Source organism: Bos indicus, chromosome 18 (genome assembly GCF_029378745.1).
Source record: "Bos indicus isolate NIAB-ARS_2022 breed Sahiwal x Tharparkar chromosome 18, NIAB-ARS_B.indTharparkar_mat_pri_1.0, whole genome shotgun sequence".
Taxonomy (NCBI): domain Eukaryota; kingdom Metazoa; phylum Chordata; class Mammalia; order Artiodactyla; family Bovidae; genus Bos; species Bos indicus.
In genome coordinates this window covers 64,275,581-64,289,387 of record NC_091777.1, presented here as the reverse complement: position 1 = coordinate 64,289,387, position 13,807 = coordinate 64,275,581, and the positions used below count along the sequence as shown (strand labels likewise).

Here is a 13,807-nt window from a genome sequence, read left to right as displayed (position 1 = left end):
AACTGATGCCTTCAAACTGTGGTGCTGGAGAAGCCTCTTGAGAGTCCCTCCAACAGCAAGGAGATGAAACCAGTCCATGCTAAAGGAAATCAACCCTGAATATTCATTGGAAGGACTGATGCTGAAGCTCAGATACTTCACATCCACCTGATGTGAAGAACTGACTCACTGGAAAAGACCCTGACTGAGAGAGACTGAGGGCAGGAGGGGCAAGAGGGCAACAAGGATGAGATGGTTGGATGGCATCACCGACTCAATGGACATATGTTTGAGCAAACTCTGGGAGATGGTGAAGGACAGGGAGGCCTGGTGTGCTGCAGTGCACATGATCATGAAGGATCAGACAAGACAACACTGAAAACAATATGGAGGTAGATAGATATCAACTAGACTTATTTGACTGATTGTCTGTAACATATGCAAATATTCAATCATAATGTTGTAAGACCTGAAGTGATACTGTGTCATGTTATTTATGCTTCAGTAAAAGTGGGTATAAAATAAATATATAAATCATTGCAGAAGAAAGAAATTGGCTATTATTGAAGCTGTCTACTATGTATCTAAGGGGCTTCCCAGGGGGCACAGTGGTAGAGCCTGCCTGACAATGCAGGAGATACAGGAGACACAGGTTGAGCCCTGGTTTAGGGAAATCCCCCAGAAGAGGAAATGGCAACCTGCTCCAATATCTTGCCTAGAAAATTCCATGGACAGAGGAGCCTGGGGTTGCAAAGAGTCAGACATGACTGAGAGATTGAACATGGATGCACTATATATTTAGCTATTTAACCATTTTTCTTCAAGAGCAGAACCTAGGAGTTCTAGGACCCATCAGGAGCAACTGGAAGGTGGAATCTGTGGGAAAACATGAAGCCAAGACACTAAAGGTCTGTATCAACCATAGACAAGAATCTAAAAATGCTGGGGACCAGCCCCAGCTGATCCAGGGTATTCGAAGGAGAGACGGCCTAGGCGACTATTTATATGCTAATTAGAGATATAGAGAACAATAGAATGAGGATAGCTCAGTAGGAAAATTCAGTGGAGAAAAGAGGCTGAGTAGCTTGGTTTACGTGGGAGACCAATAAAACTTCAAGACAAGAAGTTTGCACCACTTACGTAGGCCGCAGGCGCCCTCTCGAATAGCGGAAGGTGCCTCACCCTAGACACCTTCTCGAGTGGGTCTTAGAAGCCTAGGCATAATTAGTAAGCGTGGTGGGTTCCGCGCTTCAGATGGAGACTCAGCTGGAAGTTAAAGGGAAGAATGACATGGGGAGACCAAGCATTGGTGAACAAGGCCCGTAGCTTTATTTTTAACAGGGGCTTTTATACCCTAAGTTACACATAGAGGATAATAGGGGATGCAAAGTCAGCAGTCTTTGATTCTTATCAAAAACCAAGGTTTCTTTCCTGCAAATTTATCGTATACAAATGGTTTAGGTGATTTACATCATCTTCTGGCCAGAAGGCCTACTAACATTTTATGACTCTTGACAAGGACTTATCAACAAAGACTTATTTTCTCTAAGAGTAATTATTTTAAGGTTTGGCACCATCTTCCAAAGACAAAATTGCATTCCTATAGGGCGGATGTGTAATGGGTTTACAACAAAGAAAAGAATTTATTACCTTAAGGGTCTAAAGTTACTAACACCAAGGCCACTACTTATTTTTTTTCTATATACCAACTATTAATTAATACACATTCAAGGATACAATTCAGGGGATGTGAAAACTTGGCAACAAGCATTGACTCATCAATGAAATCCTTTACTAGTTTATTCTGACAGTTTTTAACTCTCTGAGAGGCTCTAAGCTATTTGAATATCTTAAGCTTCCCGTGCCTCTGGAGGCTAGGAGACTGTAAACAATCGTATGCATAGCTGCAGGAGTTTGGGTACACTTGTCAGGCGAGTTAGAGAGCCATCTGAGGGGTTTGGATTTAAACACTCCTAATTGCCCAGGAACTTTATTAATTGGAGCTGTAAGTTAACACTTTGACAGAGAGAGAGAGATGGTGGTAGGGGACAGCCCCCAGTAAAGTCAGAGGTGAGAGCACAAAGCAATAAGGTAGGCAGACTCTGGTTTTTTGGGGGAAAATGCTCGAGAATATCCGGGCAGACTCCTGAGGCTCGATCCCGCCTTTGCGTATGCCGAGCCTCCTTCCTCATGACCTTTGTCACGAGTGGAATGCCTCACCGGCTCCCGGCATAAAAAGCACTGATACGAAAAGAAAAAATAGAATTCAGCAGGTAGAAGATGACGAAGGTGACCACCAGCATCAGGATGTTGTGGGCGGCTCTGGTCTCCAGGGGGCATCTGTGGTGTCCAGTGGCAGAGTGAATATGCTGCACCCTCTGGCGGTGTCTGAGCAGGAGAAGCACCATGGAGCCACTGGACCAGACCATGAGGGTAAGAAACACGGCATCAGAGATGGACCAAAAGTACATAAAAGCTGCCTAAGGAGCTGTGGGTGAGCAGAACCACTTCTCTTGATTGTCAGTATCATTTCTTGTGTTCTCTGGACTAGTAATCATCAAGGGAATGCAGATATTCATTAATATCTGAGCATCCAGATTCATTAACATCTGAGCTCATTAAACTGAGCATCCAGCAGGTGCAATGGGAAGGACCAATGAACTTGGGGGCCCTTCCTCTGAGCATCACCCACTTCGCTCTCCTGGGGGTGAGAGTGAAGGACTGATAGGTGCTCAGGACGTAGGTGGAGCACAGGGCAGTGCTCCGAGCCATTCTCTGTATGTAATACACAAACTTACACAAGAGACTGTTCAGGGGCTTTCTCAAAACAAAAACTGCCATTATACAGGGAATCCCAGAGAAGAGAATAATCAGGAGATTGGCCAGCACTGAGTGTGTGAGAATCACGTCCGTGCCTCTCTTTTTCTGGCCAAATAAGATTGGAGAGATGCTGTGGATAAAAAGGATGACATTACCCAGAGCCCCAACCACCACCTGGAACAGAAAGATGGTTGTCACAGCCGCCTCCCCTGGGTTTCTCAGGGCATCTCTGTGAATAGACATGGAGAGGACGTCAGTGTCCTGAAGGTGAAAGGAAGCTGTGAAGATGATGACAGGGTCAACACTGGGAAAGAATTCTGGATCTTTTCCTCTCCTGAGAAGGGAGAGACTGTCATAGTCCACATGTGGGGTTCAACCTGTAGGATACATGCATGACATCAGTTATATTTTTCACTATTAGTATATTAATTTCTACTATTTGGCATATCCTTATTCTCCACCAGCATGTAAGTTCCATGAAGTTAAGAACTACATCCGGACTTCCCTGGGATCCAGGGGTTAAGAAACCGGCTTGCAACGCAAAGACAGAGGATCAAACACTTATCAGGGAACCAAGGTTCCATGTGCCGAGGAGCAAGTAAGCCTACGTGCTGCACCTAAGACCCAAGGCAGCCAAATAAATAAATACATATTTTTTTAAAGGACCACATTTATCTTGTTTACCAACATGGTCGATGCATAATAGAGATTACAAATATGTACTGAGTATATGACTATGTGACAGGAGACAGAAAAGCAGATACACTAAACCTCTTAGAGACATTCCTGCCTATTGTAAGAATGCATTAAGAAAAAATCACGAATTGCGAAAGTATTGAACTTATACGATTGTCCAGCTGATTTTAATACAGTTTCAACAGAGTCAGTTATCCACGTTTGAAACTCATATTTCATCAGAATTACCACACACAGCATAACTTAAAAATTCATTTGTGGATCTGCACTTTCTAGTTCCTCAGGTAAGAAGCTTGGGAGTCACGTCTCTGTCCTAACAAGGAAAACACCAAATAGACTGAAAATTCTCGAATCAGTAAGAGAGGTGAGAGACAGGGGACATCACTGCCTCCACAAGGGAAGGGACAGCAGGTGAAGAGAAGGAACCAAGATTATACTGGAGCAAAGATTAGTGAGCAGAAATCCCTCTGGAACAAGTCCTGGAGAGGAAATCCTGCATCATAATCAATGGACTGATGGGGACTCAGTGTGGAGGAGTCTGACAGAATCTCCAGGATGACCACTCATCTCACAGTTCTGTGAGTCTGGTGATATTTCCCTCAGTTAATATCAGAGAAATCCACCAGATCATTTGGAGTTGTGTATCTGCTGTGACTAAACATGCACACAAGCCAGTAGAAGCAATAATAATTAATGTGACACTCAATCAGCAGAGAAGTGTGTAACTCACCTCATCCCAGCTCAGCACAGAAGTCAGAGCTGGTCTGTGCATGCCTCCTAAGAGAGGGAGAAGCCCTGCTGAGAGAGCTCATCATGTGCCCAGGACCATGGACAGAGGAGTCAGGAACTCAGCTCTTGGCAGAGGGACACTGGGGGAGCTATGGAGGGCGGAGCAGGCCGCGTCCAGTGCAGAATCACTAAGCCTTTTCTCAGAGATTGCCTCTGATGGCGCTAAGCCTTAGCCATGACAACCACCTGGGGTCCTGGTCAATACTGGCCTTAGAATGTCTGAACTGCTACAAAAAAACATCACCCACTTGAGAGGATTATAAACAGAAATTTATTGCCCACAGTTCTGGAGGTTAGAAGTCCAAGATCAAGGCTGCAGCATGGTTCCTGTCTAGGGAGAGCTGCCTTCTTGATTCATGACTGGTGCCTCTTGCTGTGTCCTCAGGTGATGGGGAGAGTCATGGAGCTCTCGAGGTCTCTTTTATAAGGGCACTTATATAGTTCATGAGGTCTCCACCTGGCCAAAGGCCCACATCCTGACACCATCATGTTTGGGATTATGATATCAATATATGAATTTTGGGACAGAAATACTCAGACAATTCCATGGTGCAAGGTAGAGTCCACTGTATTTGAAAATATTAAATTCAGCATTGAATTACCACAAACAGTATTATTCTAATCCTATTACCATTTTTTTTTAAAAATTTTATTTTGTACTGAGGTATAGGTGATTGACAATGCTATGATAGTTTCAGGTGAACAGTGAAGGGCCTCAGCCATACATGTACAGGTATCCATTCTCCACCAAACTCCCCTCCCATCCTGGCTGCCAGATCCAATTGAGCAGAGTTCCATGTGCTATATAGTAGGTCATTTGTTGAGTTTCCATTTTAGTAGTTCCAATTCTTTAAAAAGGGCATACATTGCTTATTTTCTAGCATTTGCACTGTTTTCACAGAGTTGAAAATTCATTAGATTTCATCTCATTACAAAGTCTTTTTTCTTTCTTCTCCTGCTCCAGAATAAAATAGCGGGGGGAGCATTTCCCCATTCAATCAGAGAGACAAAAATATGAGTAACATCTCTACACACAACTTAAAAACATCCAGAACTCTGACAGAATGTCTTAGCAGAAATTATAACCCACAGTCTAACTTGTTAGGTCCTGAGAAGTCAGTAGACGTCTTTACACATGGTTGAGAAGCTCAGTGGCTCTGGTCATGCAGACTTGACAGATTCCACAGTGACCCCCTCTTTTTTCCTCATTGTCAGAGAACCCAGGGCACAGGGATTTGCAGTGAACTCAGCGCCTTGGTCCCACTCAGATACATTGTTGTTGAATTATTAAAACATCTAAGACCTGGAAATAATCTAAGTGTCCACTGATAAATAAATACATAAAGAAGCTGTGGTGTATTATACAATGGGATGTTTTTCATTGGAGGATAGTTGTGTTACAATGTTGTAACATATGTTTTTATTGGAGTATGGCTGTGTTGCATTGTGTGCTTTACAATACTATTTAGTTTCTGCTGTACAGCAAAGTGATTCACTTATATGTATACTTATCCCCTCTTTTCTTCACCTTTAGGTCACCACTGAGCATTGAGTAGAGTTCCCTGAGCTATACAGTAGGTTCTCATTAGTTATCTATTTTACACATCATAATGTATACATGTCAAATTAATAGTATTACTCACAAGTACTGAATCATTGTTTTACCCGTGAAACCGACATAACAATATATCAGTTGTATTCCAATTTTAAAAACTGCAAAAACAAAAGTTGGACACTATCTTATACAAAAATGATCTGAACTGGATCACCAGCGAGGTCCCCCAAACAAGTCTCAACATATTGAGGCTGAAATCCCATGAAGTGTCTTTTCTAACCCCCTGATATGAAACTAGATGCCAATAACAGCAGGAAAGTCGGAAAATTCAGATACGTGGAGATGAACAACCACCTCTAGAGCAAACAGTGGTCAAAGAAAAATCCAAGAGGAAATAAAAGACCTTGAGACAAGAGTGAGTGGAAACATAGCAAACAGAAGGTCATGGGATTCAGCACAAGTTGTTCTAAGAGGGACGTTTTCACAACAGATGCCTACATAAAGAAAAAAGATTCTAGTAACCAAGGTAACTTTTTACCACAAGGATCAAAGCGACCAAAAACCACCAAAAATCACCAACACCCCCTCTTCAGTCCCCCAAAACCAAACCCCAAACTAAGGAAAAGTTAATGGATACAAGGAAATAAAAAAGAACGGATGGAAATAAATGAAATAGAGACCAGAAAAACAATAGAAAAGGCCAGGGAAACCACAAGCTGGCGTTTGGAAAGATGAACATTCGCCTTGTCACTGAGCACCTGCAGCAACGTGAGAAGGAAACAGTGACTTCGGGCATCTAAGGCGTTTGTAACCCCATGGCCGCCCTCGCTCCTTTTCCTACCACAGCTGCGGTATTACTTCCCCTCAAAGCAGGAAGCGCGTCCTGGCCTCCCCTCCCAGCTCCTAGTCGCCCCTCTTCCCGCCACTTCAACGGTCTGGTCCTTCAGGCTCAGCCTCCTGGCTCCACCTTCTCAGAGTCACCTCAGGAGCCCCCTCAATCAGTATGACTGACTCGCTCTCTTCACCTCAAGATTAGATTCACACCTTTTTGTTCGTTTGCTCCTCTCCGCTCTCTCTCCCTGATAAATTGAGATCTCACAGAAACAAGAAATACTGCCCCGGCAGATGCAGCGGTCGCCTGACAAGCACCATGGCTCCCGGCCAGCCTCTCCCTCAGCTGTGGCTCGTGCTGGAGCTGCTGTGTGCAGGCACCACTTCCGGTTTTGCTAGAGTTTACTGGGACGAGGACCTAAACACTGATCCTGCTCTCGTGACAGTTCCTAGACTCTTACCCCTGCTCTCGCGACAGCTCCTGGAAAGAGGACTTGGACATATGCTCCTGCTCTTGTGACAGTTCCTGAGGCACAGGCCTGTTCAGGTACCTCTGATCTCGCTGTAGCTCCTGGGGCTCGAAGATGGACATGTACCCCTGATCTCCCGGCAGCCCCCGAGGAAAGGTCCCAGACAGGTGAGTGGACTGTGGGTCCTGCCCTGCAAGGCTGTACGGCAACTTCTACCTACATTGCGTCCTGTCCAGCCTATTTCAGGCTGCTCTGGCCCATCCTGGGGGTGCCCTGAGCCTGGCCCTCCTAATGCGGCTGCTCCATGAGTCCGATGGAACTGTATCAGTAGAAGCCCTGACATGAATGTCAATGCACAGTAACTCTTTATAGGATCCTCAGGAAGCCCCCTCGTGTCTCCCTACATCACAGCTCCCAGAGACTCCTGTTCATGCCTGTCCTTTCATCCTCTTGCACCTCTCCTCCCACACACATGGCCCACGACCTTCCTGTGAGGCTGGGTATTCACTGGGGTGAGAGGTGTGGTCAAACCCACTGGATGTACATATCCTGGGAGACACAGAAATCAACCCCACAGGTGAGGTGCCTCCCTGACACCAACAGTCACAATCAGAAGGACACACCTTCCCCCACACAGTCCATGATCCCCAGCCCCACACGGTCACACACGGGGGACGCCACCACAGCCAGAGTCAGAAACTAACTCACAGCAGGTGCTGACAGGGCTCTTCTTTCAGGAAACACCATTAAAGGCAGTTCTGTCTCTTTTGCTCCTGAGCACTTTTGCTACCCTAACTTTCTCATACAGTTTAGTTTAGTTTTTTTTTTTTTTTAACTTCTGTGAGTAAAAATGCTTACAATACAGTGGAAGCAGCAGGAATTAATTCTGTTGCATTAACAGAGGAGTAGGTAACTCATCACAGGTGAGCCCTGAATCAGAGCTGGTGTGTAGCCCAGTGCTGAGGGAATGCTGAGAATGAGCTGCTTAGAGGCATCGTCATGAGCTGTGGGCAACGGGACTCAAGGAGCCTGAGTAGGATCAGGTTGAGACACACTGACAAAGGGGGGAGGGGGACTCCTTCCCCTGCAAGCATAGATGGGTGAGGTCTGCTACAGTGAGCAGTGAAAGTGGAAGTCGCTCAGTCATGTCCAACTCTCTTCGACCCCATGGACTATAGAGCCCGTGAAATTCTACAGGCCAGAGTACTGGAGTGGGTAACCTTTCCCTTCTCCAGCGGATCTTCCCAACCTAGGGATCGAATCCAGGTCTCCAGCATTGCAGGCAGATTCTGTACCAGCTGAGCTACCAGGGAAGCTCACAGTGAGCAGAGTCCTTGTTAACAACAGGGAGGAGCTCGGTGACAGGATCATCCAAGGCTTAGCACACATTCCAGAGAGACCACATCCCTCCTCCCATCTTTAGAAACTCCAGGGCACAGGGATCTACAGTGGACCACCCAGCTCTGCTCCCAGCCTAAGACACTCCTGGGCTCACAGCCACCCTCCACCCAGCAGAGCATGGATGTGAGTGCTCAAGTGAGGCCATGTTGCCCCTGTCCTGCCCAGTCTGAGTTAAGTCTTAAGTCCCTCTCCTGCTGGAGGCAACGTCTCTCCAAGTCTTTGCCCTGAGATTGAACAGAAGGAAGCACTCACATGGCTGGTCTTTGCTTCAGAGCTCTGTGCAGGGACGTGTCACTCAGGATGAGCGCCGAGCACCTGAGGTCATGGTTATAGGGACGGTGTTTGTAGCCTTGGTCTCTCCACAGAGATTCCATTATCACGCCACCTGCTGTGTGGGTGACACTGACTGCATGGGGAGTCTGGGGCGTTTCCAGCGAGCAGCAAATGTTATCCCCAGTGTAAATCATCATCTTCCTTCTTGGGAGATTAAGGACAGCTTTTGGGAATCAATGAAAAGATCTGAATGGGCAGTCAAATAGCTGGCAGAAAACTTTTTTCTGAATTCCCTGTGGAAAATGGTAGTTCAGAATCACAGTTGTCATCGGGTACTATAGGATCGCTTGAAGGTGCATCAAAGTTTTTTTTCTTTTACCACACTTCCAACTGGGCTTATTCCTCCAGGTATTTTCTTTATATATAGGCAGGTGTTTACCAATTCGGTTTTGGTAACAGTGTCTTTGAGAAGGTTTAATTCACATACCATATAACTCACCCATCTAAAGTACACCACTCAGTGGTCTTACTTTATTCAGAGAGCGGTCTTGGCTGTTGTTTGGTCTCTAAGTCTTGTCGGACTCTTTGCGACCCCACTGGCTGTAACCCTCCAGGCCCTTCTGTCCATGGGATTTCCCAGAGAAGAATACTGGAGGGGGTTGCCATTTCCTTCTCCAGGGGATCTTCCCCACCCAGGAGTAAAATCCACGTCTCCTAGTTTAGCCGGTGGATTCTTTACCACTGTGCCACCAGGGAAGCCTCTTGTGGTCTTTACCACACTCATTTTAGGAAATGTTCATCAACCTGGGACAAAAGCCCAGATCCTTTTTTTGTTTTGTTTTGTTTTTCAGATTTTTACAATTAAACTATATATTTTGTATTGGAGTATAGCCAATTAACCATGTTGTGACTGTTTCAGGTGGACAGCAAAGGAGCTCAGCTATATATATACATGTATCCATTCTCCTCCAAACTGCCCTCCCATTCAGCCCCCCATGTAACACTCAATGCATTTTCATGTCTCCAAAATAATGAGCATCATCACTGGATCCTGAGTCTAGCATTCCTATGACTTTCTATAAGAAATTTTGGGTGATCTCCTTGGAAGTCCAGTGGTTAGGACTCCACACTTCCAATGCAGAGGGTGCAGTTTTGATCCCTGGTTGGGGAATCAAGTTCCTACATGTCAAACAGCCAAAAAAATTTTTTTCTGGTCTACGAAGTATTTATTACTCTCTCGAACAGAAAGCTCAATAGTGTACATTTAGCCCAGTTTGGTGGCCTGTTCTTTGACCCTCACCTTTTCTACCTTGGCACCGAGAGCCACTGATTTGGGACCCAGGACACGGCCTCCCCAGTGATGGTGGATCTCATGATATCTGTCGTTGTAACAGGTGCTGACAGCTTCCACCAGCTCAGCGGAAGTGGCCTTGTCGTCCAAGCTGACTTGTGTAAAGGCAATGGTAGTACAGGTCTTCTTGTGCACTAGACGCCCTGGCTTGGCCTTCCTTGGACCGCCATCTTTTTTTATTATTAATATTTTAAAAAATTTTTAATTGGAGGATAATTGCTTAAAGAATCTCCATGGACAGAGGAGCCTTGTGGGCTATCGTCCACAGGGTTGCAAAGAGTTGGACATGAAGAGTCAGACAAGAAGCAACTTAGTACACACATGAGGTACCCAGAGTAGTCAAATTCATAGGTGGTTACCAGAGGCTGGAAGGTTCAAGAAATGGAGAGGTATTATTTAAAGGATACAGAATTTCAGTCTGGGATAATAAAAATATCTGGAGGTGAACAGTGGTAATAGTTGCACAACAGTGTGGATGTATGCTGCTGAACTGTATACTTAAAAGTTGCTAAAATACTAAAGTTTGTTATGTATTTTTACCAAAACCTAAAATTTTTTAACAGTTAAATGGAAAACTCTATGTTAAATGTGTTTTACCACAATTTCAAAAACTACAACTAATTCATTAAATAAATAAGCTACTGTGTTTAAGCCCTCAAAAAAAAAAAAAAATGTTGTGTTGGTTTCTGCCATATGACAACATGAATCAGCTGTAAGTATATATACATCCCCTCTGTCCAGAGCCTCCCTGCCCACCCCATCCCACCCCTCTATGTCCTCAAACAGCACTGAGTTAACCTGCCTGTGTTCTGCAGCAGCTTTCCGCTAGCTATCTATTTACACATGGTGTTGTGTATATTTCAATGCCACCCTTTCTATTCATTCCATGCTCGCCTTCCCCCTGCTGTGTCTACAAGTCTGTTCTCTACCTCTACGTCTCTATGCCTGCCTGGCAAATAGGTTCATATGCCATTTTTATAGATTCCGTATGTGTGCATTAATATATGGTATTTGTTATTCTCTCTCTGATTTACTTCACTCTGTATAACAGGCTCTATGTTCATCCACCTCAGTTCATCTGACTCACATTAGAGAGCCCCATTCTTACTGTGCCCGATGAGCAGGAGGGCTGCCAGTTCTGGGCCACACAGTAGGTTATCTTGTTTATATCTAGTAGTGTGAAAAATGAAGTAGGGTTGAAATTACTTCTATTCAATTATTTTAAAGATAAAAATAATTCATAGGCAGTTAATTTCTTATTGTTTAAGAGGAGGTTGTCTATCACTAAATATATTTCTACTATTGACCACATTTTATTAGCTTTAATACACTTTAATAGGAAAAACAAGAAGTAAAATTATGATATTTTTAGATATATAGATATTGAAACAATCCACTCATAGTAGAACTAACTCCTTAAAAGTTAAAGGGACTTCTTCACTCAGAAGACAATTGTATCAAAGAAAACAACATTTACAAAAAAGAAGTACAAGCATTGGAAAAGGCAATCACATTGACACTTGCATAAACTCTACTTTCTCTTCATTTCTTATTTTGTATAAGGTACAACTATCTCATGACAGCTAAAACCATAGCATTACTTGTCAGTAATAATGTATATAGATACACTACTGGGAGATCCTTACATGATGAACAAAAGATCACTGAAAGATAGTTATCCATTAACACCTTAAATTTAAAAATAGGAGTTTATAAATAACACACTAAAAGGAAGGCAAAAAACAGAAAAAAAAGAAATTAGACAAATAGAAACAAATCTCAAATTTACAAAATGCAATGATGAAAACTATATATGCAAGTGACAAATAAAAAAGAAGGCAAAGGGGAGGAGCCAAGATGGCGGAGGAGTAGGACGGGGAGAACGCTTTCTCCCCCACAAATTCATCAAAAGAGCATTTAAACGTCGAGTAAATTCCACAAAACAACTTCTGAATGCCGGCAGAGGACATCAGGCACCCAGAAAAGCAACCCAACTCTTCGAAAGGAGGTAGGAAAAAATATTAAAAACAAAAAAAAGAGACAAAAGAGGGAGGGACGGAGTCCCGTCCCGGGAAGGGAATCTTAAAAAGAGAGAAGTTTCCAAACATCAGGAAACCTTCTCACTGCCGAATCTGTGCCGAGCTTTGGAAGCACAGAGGGCAACATAACAGGGAGAAAAAATAAATAAACAATTTAAAACTCGCAGATTGCGAGCCCTACGGTAACTCCCCCAGCAGAGAAGCAGCGCAGACGCCTGCATCCGCCATTAGCAAACCGGGGCTGGGCAGGGAGGCGCGGCGTGGGCTGCATCGCTGAGAGTAAGAATCTGGCCTGAATACCCTGAGCGCTATCTGAGCGAAATAATTTGGGCTAGCAAACCAGACTGTGGGATACCTATCACGCGAAAAGCCAGCCCTAACCTAAGACCGCCAGGCCTGCGCACAGAACAAAGGACTGAACAGAGATAGCCGGCTGCAGACCTTCCCCCTCCGGTGACAGGCAGCCGGAGCCGGAAGGGGGCAATCGCAGCCCCAGAGAGACATTATCTATAAAACTGTAAGCAGGCTTCTTTGCTAACTAAAACTTCTTGGGGGTCTGGACGGTCAACATCTGCCTGAGAAGGTGCGCCGGTTTTACATCCAGATAACCGAGTGGCGGGGAGGCGATAAGTCGCAGCATTGGCGCTCGCCTGGGAAGAGCAAATTGGCGCTCGGACCTGTTCCGAGCACAAAACGCAGGCCCAACTGAGTCTGCGCCTCTGAGGACTACCCGAGTGCCTGAACCTGAGCGGCTTGGACCTGGGAGGTGCATGCAGCCCAGGGCCAGCCTCGGATTGTTCCCGGCGGAACAACCTAGAGTCCGAGCAGTGTGGACAGGGAGGCTACACGCGCCGTGAGCAGGGGCAGACCCAGGGTGGCTGAGGCACTGCGAGCCCACGCCAGTGTTATTTGTTTGCAGCATCCCTCCCTCCCTCCCCACAGCGCGACTGAACAAGTAAGCCTAAAAAAAAAAAAAAAAAGTGTCCGCCACCGTGCCCTTTGAGTCAGGGCGGAAACCAGATACTGAAGAGACTAGCAAACAGAAGAAGATATAACAGAGGGAAACGCCTTGGAAGCTACAGGCAATAGATCAAAACCCTGTGGTTACTACGGACTACATAGGAAGGGGCCTATAGATCTTGAGAAATATAAAACTGACCAAGGAACTAGCCAAAAATGAACTGAACCCACAACACCCACAAAAAAAAAAAAAAAAAAGTCCTAGATATATTTTTATTATTTTTACGATCATTCTTTCTTTTTTTTTTTTTAATTAAAAAAAAAAAAATTTTAAGTCCTCTATTGTTCCTTTAATTTTCACTTTTATAACCTATTACTTTGCAAAAAAAAAAAAAAAAAAAAGACCCTATTTTTTTCTTCTTCAGCAAACTTCATATATATATATTTTATAATTTTTTGACCTTGTTTTTTTTGTTTGTTTGTTTTTGTTTTTTTCTTCTTTTCTTTAACATTGTATTTTTGAAATTCCAAACTTTACTCTAGATTTTTAATTTTTGCTTTTTGGTATATGTTATCAATTTTGTACCTATAGTTTTTTTTTATATAATTTCTGTGACTTTTTTTTTTTTTTCTTCTTCTCTGT

At 44.2% G+C, this 13,807-nt stretch overlaps 1 pseudogene; it reads right to left on the bottom strand.

The window, feature by feature from the left end:
* Positions 1–799: 799 nt before the first annotated feature.
* Positions 800–7,262, bottom strand: LOC139177008 (vomeronasal type-1 receptor 4-like; annotated as a pseudogene).
* Between the last annotated feature and the right edge of the window lie 6,545 nt (positions 7,263–13,807).